The sequence below is a fragment of the Pinus tabuliformis genome, chromosome 1_2 (genome assembly GCF_031772625.1).
Source record: "Pinus tabuliformis cultivar Carrire ecotype Pingquan chromosome 1_2, CPIR1, whole genome shotgun sequence".
Taxonomy (NCBI): Eukaryota; Viridiplantae; Streptophyta; class Pinopsida; order Pinales; family Pinaceae; genus Pinus; species Pinus tabuliformis.
Window position 1 is genome coordinate 286,758,428 of NC_142298.1, and position 21,864 is coordinate 286,780,291.

The window sequence follows — 21,864 nt, forward strand, 5'->3', positions numbered from 1 at the left end:
CAACTGTAACATTCAAATACTGTTTATTCCGCCCTTTAGTCAACATATGACCACGTGGTCCAGCGGTAGAGCGTTTGGCTAATATACCACAGGTCGGGGGTTCAATTGCCCATCCGACCAAAACAATTTTAATACATCCGCCCAACCATCTTGCTGACGTCATCTGGGGGCCACGTGGTGGCCTCCGAGCCTGCCACGTGGCAGCTTCTGATTGGCTGTGTAAAGGGAATATTCCCTGGAATATTCCTTTTTAATTTTTTTTTGAAAAATTAAAATTTCTAATGTTATGGGCAAATTCTTCTTTTTGCCATAACTTCCTCATACGGCGACCGTTTTTCGAACCGTTTGCGGGGCCGGAATCGGGAAGACGAGCACTTTCCAGTTGTTCAACTTTGAACTAGTTCTAAGCACTTTAAATTTTGAGCATTTTACGACACTTAGGACATGAGAACCTGATCACTCCTCCCCATTGGGAAGCTTTTGGACCCCAAAAGCCTTCAACTACCTGTTAAAGAGGTGAGGGTACAGCTCTCTCACTCTGTCCACCTCCATCCACTTTGCCTTGTTCGATTTGTTGCCTTTGAAACCAACCCGAACATAATCTACACTGCCCCTCGAAGTGCGTGTCCTTCTGTCAAGGATTGTATCTTCTTTCAGCTCATCTAAGAATTCTAGTGAGAAATCTTCTATAGATGGTAGCTGAACAGCATTTTCATGATCAGCAATCAAAGGAGGTTCATACAAACGTAAGTTCTCCACATTGACAACAGAATACATTTGCATGTAGGAAGGCAAATCTAATTGAAAAGCATTATTTCCAACCTTCTTGAGGATTTTGAATGGACCATAACGAATAGGCTTCAGCTTTTTACCTTTTCCTTGCATCCTTTCCTTACTAATGTACAGCCATACCTCATCCCCTTCTTGAAACTTGTGATCGACTCTATGCTTGTCGTGTCTTTCCTTGTACTTGCCTTGACTCTTCTCAAGCTGTTCTTGAATTTGCTGATGTATTTGCTGAATTCTTTCAATGAATGAACGAGCTTTGTCAATGTCACTATGTCCCTCAATGACAACATCTTTCTCAAGAATGAAATCAAGAGTTGATTTTGGCAAGTAACCAAAACAAGCTTCAAACGGTGAGGTGTTTGTGGAAGAGTGCTTGGCACGATTGTAAGCATGTTGTATGTAGTGCAAATGTTCATCCCAAAGCTTGGGATGCTTGCTGCAATAACCTCTTAAGAGGTGCACAATGGTTCTGTTCACAACTTCGGTTTGTCCATCTGTTTTTGGATGGAAAGCAGTACTTTTCTTCAACTTTGTGTCCATCATCTCCCATAGGTTGGACCAAAAATTCCCCATAAATTTGGAATCCCTGTCACTAATAATGGAAGTAGGCAAACCAAAGTGAATCCATACATGATGAAAAAATAATTCAGCAGTTTGTTCAGCAGTTATAGTTTTCTTACAAGGCATAAGTATACACATTTTGCTGAAACGATCAACTACTACATATAAATAATCATGCTGCTTTCGAGATTTTGGCAAACCTCCTACAAAATCCATAGAGATGCTCTGCCATGGTCTAGAAGGTACCGGCAAAGGAGTATACAAACCAAGCTTCCTATTGCTAGGCTTGCTTGTAGCACATAATGAAAAACCTCTTATGAACCTTGAAACAGAATCTACCATGCGAGGCCAATAGCAATACCTCTGTAGATGTGCAACTGTTTTGCTCACACCAAAATGGCCAGCAATAAGAGAAGAATGAGCTTCTCTTATGACATTTATTCTCTCCCCCTATGGTATACACAACTTGCCCAAATGAAACAGCAAATTGTTATGCATGTGAAGTCATTTTCCTCTACATGATTCCCTTTACTCAAGTTAGCATACACATCTTTAAAGTCTTCATCAGATGCATATTGTTCTATGTAACTATCATGTACAATGGAATCATTCTTAAGTAAAGTAACAGCACCAATAATAGGCCTTGAAAGCATATCAGCAACCTTATTCAAAGTACCTTTCTTATACCTTATTACCAAATGGAACTGTTGCAAGAAGCCCATCCATCTGAAGTGTCGTGACTGTTGTAACTTGCTTTGTGATTGCAAGTACTGTAAGGGTTGATGGTCGGTATGTATAACAGTTTCTTTGCCCATCAAGTAGTGTTTCCACTTTTTGACGCTTTGTACCAACGCATACAACTCCTTATCATATGTAGGATACTTTACAATAACACCATTAAAAGTTTCAGAATGAAAAGCAATAGGCTTACCATGTTGTAGAAGAACTGCACCCATAGCATAATCACTAGCATCAGTTTGTATTTCAAATGGCTGTCTCAAATCCGGTAATACAAGGACTAGAGTTGAACTAATCTTCTCTTTCAAAGATTTGAAAGCTTTTTGTTGCTTGTCTCCCCATTGGAAAGCATGCTTCACACTTGTCACTGCATGCATAGGAGTTGCTATAGAAGAGAAGTTAGAGATAAACTTCCTCCAATATTGAGCTGCACCCAAAAAACTTCTTACCTCTGTTATGGATTTGGGAGTAAGCCACTTCACAATAGCCTCAATCTTAGCAGGATCAATTCTCAAAGCACCTCCTCCTACTATGTGTCCCAAATAAACCAAAGAAGTCTTTCCAAATTCACACTTTGACATTTTAAGAAATAACTGATTCTTCTTCAAAACATCAAGTACTTTCCTAACATGCATGACATGATCTTCTCTAGACTTGCTGAAAATTAAGATGTCATCTAAGTAGACAATAACGAAATCATCAAGAAAAGGACGCAAGACATCATCCATTACCCGCATGAAAGTTGCAGGTGCATTGCACAAACCAAACGGCATCACAAGCCACTCAAAGAGTCCTTGTTTGGTTTTAAAGGTTGTCTTCCAAATGTCACTTTCTTCAATTCTTACTTGGTGATATCCACTGCGCAAGTCTAGCTTAGTGAAATATCGAGCATCTTTCAGCTGATCTAGCAAATCATCTATCCTTGGGAGTGGGTAACGATTCTTTACCGTTATCTTGTTCAAGGCCCTAAAATCAACACACATACGCTAAGTGCCATCTTTCTTTGGAATCAATACAATCGGTGACCCACATGGCGAAGTACTTGTCCTTATGAAACCCTTGTAAAAAAGTCCTTGATTTGCTTCTTTATTTCAGCATTCTCCATAATAGACATGCGGTACATGCCTATGTTTGGAAGAGGACAATCTGGATGCAAATGGATTTCATGCTGAATCTCCCTCTTAGGAGGAAAACCTGTTGGCTCCTGAAACATCTCATGATATGCATCAACTACATCATACAGATCTTATTTAAGTTTTGGATCACAATGGTTGATATAGTTAATCACCCACTTCAATCAACTTTTATCTACACACATTTTCTCTCGCAATAACAAATCCAATTTATTTTTTTGGGTGAAATTCCAATTCAAAGACAAGGTTTTGACATTTTAGATGCACAAAAATGAGAAATAACAAGAACCTTTTTTAATCAAACTTTTTCACACTTCAGATACGTCTTAATTCGATCCACTGTATAGGATATGAGATTGTTGACAGTTGCAACTGACCATAAAGACAGTTTTGTTGTTGGCATAAAGTCGACTAAAATTTGGAAAGCCATGGTCAATATAATAAAAATTCATAAATATTTAATGAACCGACACGTTGGCCCCCCTTTTATTTTCTTTCGAAAAATAATAAAATATTTGTTTCCAATGAAAGAAGGTTGAAGAGATTTGTGTGTGTTATTTATGAGGATGAATAAAAAGGTGAGGAAATAGGCTACGACCCTTATAACAACATTTTCAGTGTCGTCAAAACACTCATGCATGGTGAGACCACTCGAAATCCCTTTACAACTCAATCGATCATCCATGTTGAATCATTTTCAAGATTCTTGGATGAACTACAATTGTGTGTATGCAATTCAATCACGTATGCATAATCAGGACTTCATAAGAGTGTTTATTAGCATTTACTCTGATAACTTGTATCATTACTAGCTAATGTTTTACTTTGACTATATTTGTGTTCAATATTCAAATGTTCTTTTTTAGGGTTTTTTTGCATGAACCCTCCTAATCATTTAAAAACTTTATCAAAGTAGAATTCCTCATTTGTGAATTAAATACTTATATCTAATATTAAATGAAGTGCCTTTGTAATGTGTGTGAGGAAAAAGTGTTGTGCAGGAGAACAAATGTGTGGAGCAAGGAACAAAAACTTTAGTCGTGGCAAAATTGCTTTGCCAATGGTATAATATGCAGTTTTCAAAACTATGTTCAACAACTTTGATCATTTAAAAACTGTATCAAAGTAGAAACAACGAATCTTAGTATTCACGGTTCCCGAATACTAAGTGCATTTGTGATCTCACATTTCTAAATTAAATACTTATTATCGGATATTAATTGAAGTGTCTTTTTAATGCATGTGGGGAAGAAGCGTTGTGCGACAGATATGGTGTGTGAAGCAAGAAACAAAAACTTGTTTCCACAATGTTCTGTAACTCCTCATATATTCCCATAGACTTTTGTCCAACACAAAACTACATATTAATCAATCAATTATCATTTTTGGCTTATTAATGTTTGGGGCATGACAAATTTTTGCTACGTGTGTATCGGGTGTGAAATAAGGGTCGGCAATTAATTGTCCCCGCTATTATGTCGATGTGGGCTAGTTTTATTTGAGCTTCTTGAATATTAAGTGCATTTGTGATTTCACTTTGTCAATTTAATTATTATTATCCAATATTAAATGAAGTGTTTTTTTAATGCATATGAGGAAGAAGTGTTGTGTGGGAGAATGGGTAACTTTCTTCTGGAATGTTTCGTACCTCTGCATACATTCCCCCTCCTCTCACCTCCTTCCCATACAACACTACATATTAATCAATTAATTAGTGCTTTTGTTTATTAAAGTTTGGAGCATGAAAAGTTTGGTTTACATGTAAATCAAGTTATGTTGACTTGGGATCATTTTATTTGATATCGAGATGCAAAGGAGTTGTGGAAAAACTACTTTACTCATGATACAATGTGAAATTTTCAAAATTATGTTCGACGGCTTTGATCATTTAAAAATGGTATCAAAGTAGAAAGGGTGAATCTTGGTATTCATGATTCCTGAATACTACTTTCTTCTACAATGTTTTGTATCTTCACATACATTCCCACGCACTCATTACTAATCAATTAATTAGCACTTTTGGCTTGGGGCATGAAAATTTTGGGTTAAGTGTATATCAAGTGCGAAATAAGGGTGGGTGATTAATTGATCCTACTCCTATGTTAATGTGGGCTCATTTTATTTAAGCTTCTTGAATACTACATGCATTTGTGATTTGAAATTTTTCAATTAAATAGTTATCCAATATTAAATGAAGTGTCTTTGTGAGAATTGGTGTTCAAAAAAATGAACAGAAACTCCCCCCCTTCATGCATTTCTTCCGCACACCTCCCTATCACATAATACTAGATATTAATCAATTAAATAGTCATTTTGACTTATTAAAATTTGGGAGATGAAAAGTTTGGGTTATGTATATATTAGGTGCGAAATAAGGGTGGGCGATTAAAATTCCTCACTACTATGTCGAAATGAGCTCGTACTATTTGAGCTTCTAAATACTATGTGCATTTGTGATTTCATATTTATCAGTTAAATAGTTATTATCCAATATTAGATGAAGTGTCTTTCTAATGCATTAGAGGAAGAAGTGTTGTGCGGGAGAATGAATGTTTGGAAAAAGGAACATAAACTTTCATTCACAATGTTCATACCTCCACACACTTCTTCCACGCATATCCCTTCTACATAACACTACATATTAATCAATTAATTAGAGGTTTTGGCTTATTAATGTGTGTGCTGAAGAAGTGTTGTGTGAGAGAATGGGTGTGGGAAGAAAGGAACAAATTTTTTCTTTCATAATGTTCCATACCTCCACATACATTCCTGCACACTACAAATTAAACAATTAATTAGCGTTTTGGCTTATTAAAGTTTGGGACATGAAAATTTTGGCTTACGTTTATATCGGGTATGGAATATGGGTGGGCAATTAATTGTTTGCACTATTATCTCTATGTGGGCTCATTTTATTTGAGCTTCCCAAATACTAAGTGCATTTGTAATTTGAAATTAGTCAATTATGTAGTTATTATCCAATATTAAATAAAGTGCCTTTTTAATGTGTATGAACAAGATAATAAGAACAAGAGGAACTATGGCGCCACATAGAGGAACCCTAGTCACCACATTGTTGCCAGTTACTGAAATTTTCTCACAAGCTCCTCGATAGAAATCCCATGTTCATGGAATCTCTCATTCCTCCCTTAGCACTATGCATGGCCCTCGGGATGGGCTTCAACTGTTGTTTGTATTCTCTCCCCTACTCGAAGCACTTTTGGTTCCTCACTTGTTTCCTGTTGCATCGAACACAAGTACCAACTATCCAGTGATCCTGAGGTTTTTTTCATTTTTGTGAAATCACTAGATGGGGCCAATATTTGGCTCTCGATGAATTGTAGCTCCATTATAGTAGATACAAAGCTTCAAACTTCCATAGCTCTAGGAATTCTATCTTCTGAGTTTGAACTAGTGTATGGTCATCGTGAGCTATCGTTCAAATCCAACATCCACACTGTGGACATTGGAAGGGACGCCATTGTCTTGGTCTCCACGATTCTCTTGGGGCGTGCTCATGGAAAAACTACTTTTAAGTCGTAAGCATACCAAGCCTCGAGCCAAGCCAGAATGGGTCTGAGGGTTGCAAGCTCATCACAAAAGAAATCTTTCAGCAATGTTGCGAAGGGGGGAATCTTCAGTCCTGCTCAAAAATCCCTCTCTAACTCGTCTTTTATCATTGAAGAATCAGGGGAGACCCCTACAATTAAGGTAACTAAAGTTGTCTCAATTGTGTAGCCTTATATTTTTGTTAAAAATGTTATTATCTATTGCTTTAATGGGTTCTTGCATTCTGCTCCAACTTTAAGAGACTAGTTGAACAAAACCTAGACCATAGATTTTCTCTCCCGCTCTGTTCTAAGTGATTTTTTATAGTTTTCTTCAATAACCCTAAATATCATCTAAAGGCTCTTGAACATGGTCCTTGGTAATGGGGGCATTCTAGACTCTCTTTAGAACCATGGTTTCCTAATTTTAACCCCCTAGACTTGGAGGGTATGAAGACTCTTATCTGTGTTAGGTTGCCCAATATGATTTTTCCCCTCTGCAATCCATAGACACTAGAGGAGATAGGAAATATTCTTGTGTGTTTCATCAATATAGACAGAGAACACATCCAGAATGGCATCTATACATTTGCAAGAATTTGTGTTGAAATGGCGCTTCGTGTCGGCCTCCCAAATAAATTCCACATCGATTAGTTCAAGGAATCTCTCATGTAGAATCTAGACTATGAAAATATTTCCTTTAAATGTAGATCTTGCCAAGAGGTTGGACATATTCAACACAATTTCCCTTCCTTTCCATTCTCGAGGCCTTAGAAGAAAATGTCTGGCTGGAAAGCTACACAAATAGCCAAAGACAAAAATTCTCCACCATAAAATTCAAATTCACAACCCCCTGGACTATTAGTCAACATTAGATACTCCTCCTATTGCCTATCTGGTCCAAATACTGACTCCTGAAGTTCATTCAGCTGCAATTCTCACTACAGAGGTTGAGCCACAAAACATGGAACTATCTATAGAGCATATTCTAGGAGGGAAAAAGTGACCCCATGACTCTAAAAATTGATAGTGACAAGGATGTAGATTTCATCTCTGCCAATGCCCCAGACAAAAACCTTGTAAAGAGTCGTGCCATAATGGTGAACGCATCAGTCTCTTCAAATCCCATTGGTTGGATTGACATTCGAAAGAGAAAACGGAAGAAGGATTAAGTTCGATCCTCACAATGATAACAGATTGTCCTTTGTTCATTATTGTAACATGTTTTGGTTTTTGGATGTCCTCCCATTAACATCATGTATATAGTCAATTGTTTTTGATAGTTTTTTTTTCCAAACAAGGATTGGGGTTGATGTGTATCTAGAAAATGTATTTTCTTTCTTTGATACTGAAAATACAAGTTTCTTTTCTTAGTGAAAAAATGTGTATGAAGAAGAAGTGTCACACGAGAAAACAAGTTTCTAGAACAAGGAACAAAAACTTTCATCTATAATGTTCATACCTCCGCATACATTTCCCCTATGCAAACTTCTTTTTATTAATCAATTGATTAACATTTTTGGCTTATTAAAGTTTGGGGCAGGAAAAGTTTGGTTTGCGTGTATATCAGACTATGTCGACATGGAATCAATTTATTTGACAAGTAAAATCAGTGAATATTGGTATACATGCTTCTCGAATTCTAAGTGTATGTGTCATATTGGTATCATTAAGTTCTCTTATTGCTTTGTTTAACAAGTCATGTGCGATGGAAAATTCTATGCAAACATAAACTATGTGAGAAGGTAAAACACTTTCTAATATTTTTTACTAATCATAGGATTTTCAAATTTGATAAATCAATAAAACAATGCAAGAAATCACATAGCAAAAAAACACATGCGACATAGGACAATGAGCTAGCTACACATTATATACTATGAATGTTAGAGTATATATAATATAAATAGCATAATACAAAACACATAACTTTTTTTTTGTAGGTAAAGAGGCTTTGTATTACAACATAAATACAAAAATGACATACTTCAAAGCGTTAGACCTCAACAAAGACTGGCCATGAACATGGGCATGAAGCTAAGAAAGTAGGTGATGAAGGCAAGTGTGGGAAGGTCACTTCCCACAGAGGAGAAATCAGAGAGCCTCATGGAAGTAACTTGCAACAAAATAAACAAAACCATATCTAAGGTCGAGAACAACAAGACATAGAAATCACAGGAGAGGCTACCCTGAAAAATAAGCAATGCCAACTAGCACACAGGGGGGTCCTCCTGGCCCATGGGGCATGCTTTTTAATTATCTGGGTCATTTGGCAGAGGGAGCCCTGAGGAAGTTGGCTGGATGGAGGGGGATAGAAACTCGAAATGTCGCTAACCTAGCCACCATGACCGTTGATGGGGCCACCATGACCACCACCTTTGTTGCAGGAGGTATCTGAATCAACAGAAACAAGTTTCAACTCATCACATTGACATCGTCATGGCGAGGGGATATGAGGCCTATCTTGGGGAGCATTTGCATGTACTAGAGAAAGTGAGGAATCATTCATTGATTCAATCGATGGAGACTTTGAACCTTAAAGCCACATACCCAGGGGCCCGGATATGTGGCGGTAAGATGACTTTACATTATATAAATGAAATTCCATGTCAAGGATATTTCCTTCCAACAACACATCAGTATCTTCTTGATCCCGATAATTGCGGCCCAGGAGGTTTGCAGAGGGCCCAAATATGGTCTCCTATGACTTGAAACTCATGTGCTTCTACATTTGTAACCATTTACCCATATCAATGTGAAATACTGTAATCGAAATGTTCGTCCCCATGCCTATGCCAAGGAGGGAGGGGAGGTCTGCCTCTTCCTCGGTCACCTCTACTAGAACACCCTCTTTCTGGACCATAATTGTAGAGAGATCAATTACATTTCCATGAAACTAAACAGAGTCTCCACCTTCATGCAATTGAGGGAATGGTTGGCCATGTCAAGAGCACCCATTGTTTTACTGAGGATGGAGGGACACCAGACAACAAGTTGAATCACCCATATGCTTAATGTGCTTTAAATGAAAGAGGTAAGTGAACTTGACACCACCAACTCCCTCTAGGCCCAATACATGGTGGAATTAAAGCTACAATCATCATCTTTAGCCCACCTGCAGTAGTATATGCAATAGATTCATTAAAACCATTAAAACCTTTAGTTGTCAAACTGACACCCAAATTCAGGTTACAAAACATGGAACTTAAACAAACAACTTCGTTAAAATATGTCTGTATACAATGTTAATAGCTACATTTCAAGTAACCAATAGAAGAAATCATATCTCAATGTCCCCCCACCCCTCCCCACTATATCTAATAATGAACATGAAAATTGGTGTTATGAACCTCTAGTTATGATCAGTTCGTAGAATCCACCATCGAGAAAACGTCCGCAACAAAATGACATGTCACTTCACGAGATGTACAAGTGATGAGGACATAGATTACCTAGGATAACACGAAATTAATCAATGAGGATAGGCATTGGTCGAATTGGAATCATTAGCAGAGGATTGATATGATAAAGAATATCGATGCCAACTTAATCTTCGATACAAATATTTTGAATTTATTTCATTTCGTACATTTCTATGACTTAGGGCACATATGTCTATATGATGTGTCATGTGTAACATATTTCACATGTGTAACATATTTCACATGTGAAATAGTAACAAGTGGTGATTATATAGGGAAAGGAGAAATATACAGTTAAACAACATTGAGAATGTCGCTAATTAAACATGTATTTTTAAGAACAAAGAAGCTAGCAGAGTAAGGAAACAAGTTATTTGCAATGATACAATTAATTCATTTGCTCATATCGATCGGAACTTTCACTAGTTGAGTACGTATCAGTGGTATTTGGAGGAGAGAATTGTGCAAATACTTTTGATTGTTCGCTTTGCTGACAATGTTCATTTGCTCTCTACAAAATCCATTTGAAAGCTAGGAGTATTGTTCAAGATTTTGTTTCCTTTTTATCTCCAAAGTTGGCGTCGCATAAGATCAAATATTCGACTTTCAATTAGGTCTGAGTGGCATCTCTAACTATCACATGGAAAGTACCTAAAAATCCAAATTTATGAAGATAGAGGGGAATAAGCACTTACTATAGTATGAAATGTTGAATGTAAAGCTATTGGGATATAATATTAATTCACTATTGATGATAAGTCATTATGTAGGTGCTTTGAGAAAGGGACAAGTCTATGTGACAGACGCATGATAGCCAGATGGCAATGTCACAACAATGTAGTATGATGTTCCTTGTTATTGATAACTAACACAGGTTAGAGATGCCATTTAGACTTAATTGGAAATTAAGGATGTATTTTCCAAGAACTCATGAATGTGGAAGATAGTTGATGCTTCAACAATTGTTGTTCTTGCTTTTGTATGTTGTGAGTATTCTTAAATATTGAAGCATTTGCCATGATTTAAGTTGATTTCTAGTTACAGTCTATCGAATTTTGAGCCACTTCCTTGTTACATCAATAGGAGATGTGAAAGATGTATAATTTTTGTGTGGAAGATGCAGAAGTGTAGGTGTCTATTGCACACCTTCCTCCCTCTGTACATATTCTTTGTTTAGAACATTTCTTGCACAAAATTCCATCTCGCACAACACTACTTGAATACCTTCGTGAATTCTCTTTTAATGGGATTAATTTTTCAACTAAACTTATTTAGAGGTAAGTAGCATTGAGGGGGTTGGTAATAGATGCGTATTTCTAAGAAAGACAAAATATGGTTGACAAATAATAGAGTGAAGCAATTTGCAATGATTGGTGAATGTTACATGCATCTCTGAGGTTTTTTATTTTGAAGAAATTATGATGCTCATTTCTCTTTGCATTGGCATTTTTGAATTTTCCAATGTGTACAATCTTAGAAATTTCATTCCCAAATTCCAGTAGTCGTTCATGTTCTTCAAAGTTCCACCTTAATTATTCGTATTTTGCAACTAAATGTCTGTGCATCCAGAAATTTGTTATACAATGTATACATATCCAGTGAAAAGACAAAATAAGCTCAACTGACTTGAATGCGTTGAACATAAAGCTATTGGTAAATTATTAATTCATTGTTGATAGAAATTCATTATCTAGGTGCGAGGAGGTGGAGACAAATTAGGGTTTAGGATTTTCAATTATAAGTGTAGTCAGGGAATACTTAAGTGTATCATGATAACTTTTTTTCGTGTTTCATATTTAGATTAGTGCCAATTTTTGTCTATGTTCTTTTTGGGTACCTTGTAAATGATGTTATTTATTGATAACTAACACAAGTTGGAGATTCCATTTAGGCTCAGTTGAAAATTGACGATGTACTTTCCAAGAAATCATGAATGCAAAAGACAGTGGATGCTTGAAGCAATCATGGTTCTTGTTTTCGTATGTTGTGAGTATTCTTAAGTCTTGAAGCATTTGGTTTTTTTGGTTTCTTTTGAGCATTTGATGATTAAGGTTTGTTGATTGTGTTACTATGACTTAAGTTGATTTTTGGTTACAACTTATTGAATGTAGAACCCCTTCCTCGTTACGTCAACGGGAGATGTGAAAGATGCATAAGTGTTGTGTGGAAGGAGTGAAAGTGCAAGTGTTTATTATGCATATGCCTTTGTCCATATATATTCATCACTTCACACATTTCTTCCACACACTTCCATATCGTGCAAGACATCTTCCCTACATTCATGAATCTTTTTCAAATGGGATTAATTTTTCAAATAAACTTTATTTATGGGTAAGTAACATTGAGCAGGCCAATAGTAGATCATGTATTTATGAGCAAAGATGAGATATGGTTAACAGATAAGAGAGTGAAGCAATTTGCAATGATTGGCAAACATTGCATGTGTTTCTGAGGTTTCTATTTGCATTGACATTTCTGAATTTTCCATTGTGTGCGATCTTAGCACTTCTATTACCAAAATTTGGTAACAATTCATGTTCTTCAAAGTTCCACCTCAACTCTTCATCTTTTGCAACTAAATGTTTGTTGAGCCCACGTTGACATATTAATGAGGATAGTTAATCACCCATCCTTATTTCACATTTGATACGCACGTAACCCAAACTTTTCAAGCCACAAACTTTAAGAAGTCAAAACCACTATGCGGAAATGTATGTGGAGATACAAAGCAATATGGAAGAAAATTTTTGTTCCTTGCTCCGCACACCTATTATCCCACACAACACTTATCCCTCATTTATTATGACCTCGACAACTTTTAGATTAGAGGAACTTGTGACAATGTGACAACTTTGTAGCACGAACAAACAAGAATAAAAAACAATAACCACTAGAATAATTCAATAGGCTTTCATTCGCTACAGCTCTAAATATATGATGATTTCACCATTACTCTAGTACAAACGCTTATGATTTCGATAGTACTTGTCATTAAGATTTGAAAATATATTTGTTAATAATATGATTAAGCCTTAATTAATTTTTTAATATCCGCAAATCTTCACTGCGGGAAGTTGATATGCGTGAAGGGGCAACGTATGCAGAGGTGTAGAAATGATGGAACAAAGGTTCTCCCACACATATCCCTCTTCCGCACATCCTTCAAATTTGGTAGGATGTATACTAGCTACGGAGCCATGTACACCTTCTTGATTTGTTTACAACCAGTGAATATTGTTAAGTGCTCAAACAATGCCCCAATTATGTGTTGATTCACCAAATAGATGTTGAAAATACTATTTTATAATATTGATGGATATGACCTTCTTGATTTGTTCACAAGAAGTAACCATTACACAATGCACTAGAGTAAATGTTATGTTATGAAACCAACTCAAGAAAAAGATAGAAAAGATAGATCAACGCCTTAGAATTCAGCCTCTTCGAGGGGGCAACCTCCTTTACATTACATAAATAAACAATTCTTTGATGATTCAAATGACAAAACCTCCTTTCTATATATAGGAGTCTAAGGAGTCACAATATAACCCAACTGACCTAACAATAATAATATAAAGCCACAAAAATAACAATAGAGGGATTCTATGGGGCACAGTAATAACAATATGGGGACAATAGGGGCACAACAATATTAATAAGGGGTACAACTACAATAGTAATGGGGTAATCACTAGTATTATAGGGACCCAACATGCCCCTCTCCTTCAAAAAAGTGTTGTCCTCAACGCTTCAGTACTTCTGGATGCTTCTGTATAAAATTCTCATCCTCCCATGTGGAATCTTCAGTGGATAAGTTCTTCCACTTGATAAGATACTCCGAAATTGATCGATTTCATAGCTGTCGAGTTCTTGTTTCTGTGACTGCTTCCGGTTCCAATATAATTTTTCCTTCCTCATCAAGTTCTGGCAATATTGTTTGAACTGGGAGCTTGTCGCCTATAATCTTCTTTAAACATGAAACATGGAAAACTGGGTGCAATCGAGAAGCTGTAGGAAGCTCCAATTTGTATGCCATAGTACCAATCTTTTGCAACACCTTGTACGAACCATAATACTTTGGTGATAATTTATTATCCTTCTTAGCTTGCTTGAGGGACATTTTCTTATATGGTTGTAGCCGTAGGAATACCCAATCACCTACATCAAAACTTCTTTCTCTGCGATGTTGATCTGCCTGTTGTTTCATTCTATTTTGTGCCAACACGAGGTTATCCTTTAAGAGTTGGAGGACTTGTTGTTGATGTTCGATGTGATGTTCCACTGATTAAACCTTAGAATTTTCTCTTAAATATGATGTGATGGATGGTGGTTGATACCCATAAAGTGCCATAAATGGGGTCATTTTTGTTGCTGTATGGAAGGAAGTGTTATACCACCATTCAACGAGAGGCAACCATTTGACCCATTGTGTGTGTTTATCAGATACAAAGCAACGAAGATATCCTTCCAAACATTTGTTTACTATCTCAGTTTGCCCATCAGATTGAGGATGATAAGATGAGTTATGAGCTAATTGAGTACCAAGACAAGAAAATAATTATGTCCAAAAATTTCCAGTGAAAATGGGATCTCTGTCACTTACAATAATCTTTGGGTTTCCATGTAGATTTTGAATTGTTTCCATAAATGTAGTAGAAACTGTACTGGCTTTAGATGGATGTGATAATGCACAAAAGTGTGCATACTTGGTAATTCTGTCAACTACCACCATGATGACACTCTTTCCCTTAGACTTGGGTAAAGCTGTGATAAAATTCATTGAAAACTCCTCCCAACATTGGCTTGGAATGGATAAAGGTTGTAATAGACCCGGTGTCTTAATTGTTTCAACTTTATTTTTTTGGCAAACCAAACATTCCGCCACAAACTTTTGAATATCTGATTTAAGGCCATCCCAAAAAAATTCCTTATTAACCCTGTCGTAAGTTTTTAAAAATCTTGAGTGCCCTCCTGAGGGAGAAGTGTGCAATTCCATAAGAATCTTTTGTTTTAGCTGGGAATTCTTACATAGGTATAAGCAATATTTGTACCATAACGAATCATTTTGCCAACTAAATGTATCAGACGTATTGGAATCTTGTTGTAACTTTCGAATAAGTGCCCACACTTCTTCGTCATTCTTCCATTCCTCCCTTGCTTCGTTTATCCAATCTGGTTGGATAATAGAAATGGCGCACAACAATGCTTCCACATCCTCATCCTTTCTTGAGAGTGCATTTGCCACCACATTTTGCTTTCCTTTTTTGTAGATGATTTCAAAGTCATAACCCAACATCTTTGTGACCCACTTTTGTTGCTATTCAAAGGATAATCTTTGTTCCAAAAAGTATTTAAGGCTATCATGATCCATTTTTACCTTGAAGTGTCTTCCCATTAGGTGGGGTCACCATTTCTTAAGTGCATGGAGTATTTCCAACATTTCCTTCTCATAAATATCTTTTTGTAAAAACTTTCCCTTGATTGGACGAGTTTCAAAAGCAATGGGTCTTTCATCTTGCATTAAAACAACACCAATTCCATTTCCTGAAGCATCACATTCCACAATAAAGGTTTTTGTGAAGTCCGGTGTAGCTAAGACCGGTGCTTGGCACATTGTCTCTTTAAGATGTTCGAAGGCTTTCGTTGCTTCTGGAGTCCATGAAAATGCATCTTTCTTCAATAATGTTGTTAGAGGTGCTGCTATTCTCCCACAATTCTTAACAAACTTGCGATAATACCCTGTCAACCCGAGAAATCCTCGTAGATGCTTTATGGATGTGGGGATTTTCCATTCCTTAATGGCTTTAATTTTGCTAGGGTCTACCTTAACTCCTTCATGAGATACAATATGACCCAGATATTCCACCTCTTGTACTCCAAAGAAACATTTGGATCTTTTTACATATAATTGTTTCTCCTCCAATAGTTATAGCACCCTGTCAACATGTTCAACATGATCCTTGCAAGACTTGCTGTAGATTAGTATATCATCAAAAAATGCTAACACAAATTTTCTAAGGAATGGTTTGAAAATTGAATTCATCAAACCTTGAAATGTTGAAGGTGCATTGGAAAGGCCAAAAGGCATGACCAAAAATTCATAATGACCCTCATGAGTTCTAAATGTTGTTTTCGGAATGTCTTCAGTCTTCATTTTGATTTAATGATATCCTGAACGAAGATCCAACTTGGTGAAGTAAATTGATCCATGCAATTCATCCAATAATTCATCAATGACAGGAATGGGAAACTTATCTTTAATAGTGAGATTGTAGAGCTCCCTATAATCCAGACACATGCGCCATGATCCATCCTTCTTGTGCACCAATACTACTGGAGCAGAGAAAGAACTTTGACTTGGTTGAATTATACCATCCTCTAGCATATCTGCAACCAGACGTTCAATTTCACTCTTTTGGGCATAGGGATATCTGTACGGCCTGATGTTTGGAGGAACACTTCCTGGAATCATATGAATAGCATGATCATGATCACGAATAGGTGGGAGACCTTTGGGACTCTCAAATACCTTGGAATGATTGTCCAAGACTTTTTGGAGATCTGGAGAAATAGATGATTCCAATGTGGAAACATCTAGCGAACATAATTTTGCAATTACACCTCTTTGTTCGTTTTCTAGAAGCTTTGTCATACCATTAGAGCTGATTATCTTTCCCAGTTTCCCTGCAATACCCCTTAATTCAACTTCCTTTCCTTCCATAGAAAAGTTCATGAAAAGTTCTTGAAAATTAAAAGCTATTGTACCCAAGGATTGTAGCCATTAGACTCCTAGTACAACATCAGCACCTCCCATTGGAATGGAAAGCATTGGGCTGGTCAATACATGTTAAATTGGCAACTAGGGCCAAACTCCATGTGGGTCAGCTTATTTATGGCAGCTGATATTTTTATTGGATCCCTCTCGTCGAGAGGTGTAGGATTGATCCAAAGATCATCCAATTCTGATAAGTATTCATGGAGATATGAATTTATTTTGTTTATGTAATTATTATCAAGCCGCCAGCTCTTACGTAGGCTCTAGAAGCCCATCCGACGTGTCTATTCATCATCCTCATTTTAGTATAAATATAAGAGGATTTGATGTCATTTAGACTCACTCTTTAGGTGATCTCCTCTCCACGTCTTGGGTTTTTGGAGAAGGAGAAATACCAAAGAGTATGATGCCCTCGCTGCAAAATGATGCCCTAATCCTACGTAGGACAAGAAGACATCTATTCGCTGGAAAATGATGAATTTCTATATGTTGTTCATCTCTATATGTTGTTCAGGAAATTTGATGTAAGGTGAAACCCTATACGCTGACACATGGGAAACCATATACACTGTATGCTGCTCATGTGTGTGTATATATATATATATATATATATATATATATATATATACATATACGCTGGTAATGAGCCGAATCGATGAAGTGAACGCAGTCATGATACGCTGCTCCTGGAGGCTTATACTCACATCAACGGAGTCATATATGCAGCTATATATATACGGTGTCATGCACAGTATAGAAACCTTACCATGCAGTCATATACACAGCAATATATATACGCTGTCATGAAAACACTTTTCACGCTGTTTATGAAAACATACAGTGATGCCCTAGCTGCAGTGGCCGCAGTAAGGAAGATAGCCGCAGTGAGGAAGACATAGCCGCAGTATTTGATTTCATACGCAGTCATGGTGACAGTTAATACGTTGTCCATGTAATACCTTTATTCACTGTATACGCAGTCATAGCCACAGTCAAAGACTTGGCATAGAATATACGCAGCAATGTAATACACTGTGTATGAAGATATGTTGATACGCTATATGCTGATCCAGAATATACCCAGCAATGTAATACGCTATGTATATATGCTGATCCAGAATGTACGCAGCAATGTAATACAATGTGTTACTGTGTGTATGAAGTTATGCTGGTCCAGAATGCTTTTAACATACGCAGCTATGGAGTGGAGCTACTGTTCATACGCAATCCTTAAATAAGTCATACGCTGCCACTATACGCTATGTAATGAAGTCATAAATAAGAGCTCTAACTGCTGTCAAGAAAAAGATATAATCTCATCTATACACTATTTGATGAAGGCTCCAATCACTACTAACAAGGTCTCATGTATTGCTGTAAGGGACAGCATGAAAATAGAAAGGATTGTTTAAGATGAGACTGCGTGGAACTATAGCCTAGCTACTTTGCTAGGCTGCAAGCCATAGCAAGCAGCTTGTTAGGACTCCACTATGTATCATTTTTGCTATATATTTTGACACCACTCTACTCTTAAACCATGAACTTCATTGTCTTTTTCATCTACTTTATCCCAAGGTATATAGAAACCTCTTCTTTATTATATGTTTAATTTGTCTTACATTTAATTCCGCAATACTCTTATATTTTATCATTAATTGAAGTGCATTGTTGCTAACACAAGTCAAAGATCGCAGATAAGTTATATGCCTTGCTGAAACAGCTGACTCCGTTGCTGAGACAGCTGACTCCGTTGCTGAAACAGCTGACTCCGTTGCTGAAACAGTCGTCAAGCACGCAAATCCCGTTATGCGTAATTTGCGATTCTGGAAGAACTTTTTGTGGAATAGTAGCAGCAGCACGAAGATACGGTTACCTGGATCATCCTGAAGATAGCACTTTTATTGTCTCGGTTGTAACAACATCTCTTTTTGAAAGAACAGAATAGTCCTGTTTTGGAAAAGAAAACAGAATCGAGATAATGAAGATTCGCTCTCATGTAAATTGTAAAAGATGTCTCCTCTTTAAAAAGAGGAGACATCATCATTAGAGGGGGGTTGAATTGTAAGTTACAGGAGAGTATTGTGTGAGAACTGGAGCTAGTCTCCTTCTGTAATGTATCAGTTACTTTGACAGATGAATAAAATCTTCTTTTGAGCGTTTCAATTTAATTCTTTCTTCTGGGGAATCTTGTGAGAAGGAAAGGGCCCGCCTTCCTCACAAGATTCACCCTTTTGGTTCCTGTAGTTTGCTTATTTCTTTATGTGTTTGCACTTCCCTTGATTCTGTTGTTGGACACTAGTTACACAGCTTTGCAATACTCTGTTTCTTTAGCGCTACACGTATTGAATGCATGAATGAATGATGTTGGGAGCATGTGCTGAAGATTCCTGCATAAAGGAATAGGGTCTTGCTCCCATTGATTGCTTTCCTTTGCCTGCAGTGTGATTAGAAACAAGAGGACAAGTGCTGAAGGTTCCTGTTCCTGGGAATAGGGTCTTGATCTCTTGAAGTTACTTTTCTTACAGTGTGGTTAAGTGCCAGGCAGCAGGTGCTGAAGTTCCTCACCAAGGAATAGGGTCATGTTCCTGCTATGGTTGAATGATTTCTTTCCTTGTAGATTGAGTTTCCTTTGCTGTAACAGAGAAATCGTTTCTGCTATAATTTAATTGACTTCAGCTTTGATTAAGTAGAGTGTGAACTAGTAGATTGATGAATTTAACAAGTGTGCATCTTTCTTTTACTACAACATCGATTCCGCTTTTGAAATTGAGCATATCCAGTGCGTTATTATCTTTGAAATAAAAAGACCTTCTCGGGTTGACAATTCATGTGGAGCTCGAATTGTGAAAACAATTAGAGCGGCCAACATTTTGGCGCCGTTGCCGGGGAAGGTAATTATAGATTTCAAAAGCATTCATCTTTTCTTTTTAATGTGCAGATTGTATGAGAGGACGAGGAAACCAGAAGAAAAATAACCGCACAGGTGGCAAGGGCTGGGGAGGACGAAAAACTTTTATTGACGAGATTGTATCGAAGGCTGAATCATCACAAAGATTAAGTTCTCGGAAATCAAAATTTCAGCGTTCCCCTCAGTCAGATTACAGAACAGAGGAAGTTGTGGGTCCTGAAAATACAGAAGAACCAGCAGTCAGTGCTGAAGAGTCGGAGGAAAGTATTAGCAGATCAGTGGAACACATTGAGGAAATAGTAGAAAGCGTTGGACGACCGGTAGAGAACATTGAAGAACCAATAGAGGATTCTGACGATCGAGAAAGTGCAGTAGGAGGGCCAACAATGGAAGATAACAATGATGCCTTCCTCTTTGGAGGAGGACGTGCAGGTCCTGAAGAAGAAAGAAAGGATGAAAATTCCCTCTCTACCTTGGGATTTCCCATCAGTGATCTCCCTGCAGGAACAATGAAAAATATTCCATTGTCTGCTCTACCTAACTTTCATGGTTTATCCACTGAAGATCCTGACGAATTTCTTTTTGAATTTGATATATTATGCAGAAGTTATGATTATGTTACTAATGCTCAAAAGTTGAAGCTGTTTCCAGCCACCTTAAAAGGGAATGCTTTAAGATGGTTCATGAGCCTTGGAAGTCAGGTAATCACAACATGGGAGCAGATGAAACAAAAATTTCTGCTTAAATATCAAGACTACTGCCGGACGAGAGAGAAGAAGGATGAACTATTCAATATGGCACAAAAGTCGGATGAAAGTCTGGAGGACTACATAGAAAGGCTGCAGTACAACATACAGAGATCTGATCATCCGGATATAAGTAAGGAAATTCGGAAAACAATATTACTTAGAGGTTTAAGGGATGATTGTTTAAATATGTTAAATATGCTTGCTAAGGGAGATATATCTAAAGAATCATATGATGAGATTTGTGAACTTGCTAAAAGGTGCTCTAGGGGAGCTGCAAGAAACAGAATAAGAGATTCCACCTATTCAAGGGTGCAAAAATCAGCCAATGGAGGAGCAACAAGAGCAGAAATAGGTAATTTACTTGAAGAATTTAAAACCGAAATGTTAAGTTCTTTTGCTTCGCAGATTGACACTTTTCGAATTAGTCACCGGAGATTCCACAGTAAGAACATTTTTCTGCCAACGTTTCGAATCCCAACCGGGATCCATCATCAGGACAACAAGAATGCTTTGATAGAAGAAGAGCAGTTTTTAGGGTTTAAACCCTAAAAACTGCTCTTCTTCTATCAAAGCATTCTTGTTGTCCTGATGATGGATCCCGGTTGGGATTCGAAACGTTGGCAGAAAAATGTTCTTACTGTGGAATCTCCGGTGACTAATTCGAAAATAATGTACCACAGAGGTCTTAAATCCAGATTGACACTTTGCAGGTTAAGAAGAAGCAGGCCGAAGCAGAAGCAACTCTGGCTGTCTTTTGCCCGAAATGTAGAGACAAACATCCACTAAGGGAATGTCCAAGAGATAAAATACCAATTTGCACCCTTTGTGAGAAAGATCATGAGACAGAACAGTGTCCATCTCTACCAGGAATAAAAGCAGCATTGCAGCCAACGGAAGAAGAAGCTGAAGCAGTTTACCTGCTAACTCAAAGAAGACAATGGCAACCTAAAGGGCAAGGTACGAACTCTGGTATGCCATTTAATCGTTGGAACAATTATTCTGCTTTTGGCCAAACAAGTTACCCCCCCTTCAACCAAATGCAATACCCACTTTTCAATCAAATGAATTTCCCACCCATGCAAATGCAAAACCCTCCCTTTGTTGACCCTTCAATGTGGACCCCTTGGCCTCCACAGCAGCCACCTCCTTTCAATCCTTGGAACCCAAATTGGAATAGTCAATCACTCCCGTACTCAAATCAATTGCCTCAATTCCAACAATCACTCCCTCTGCCATCAAAT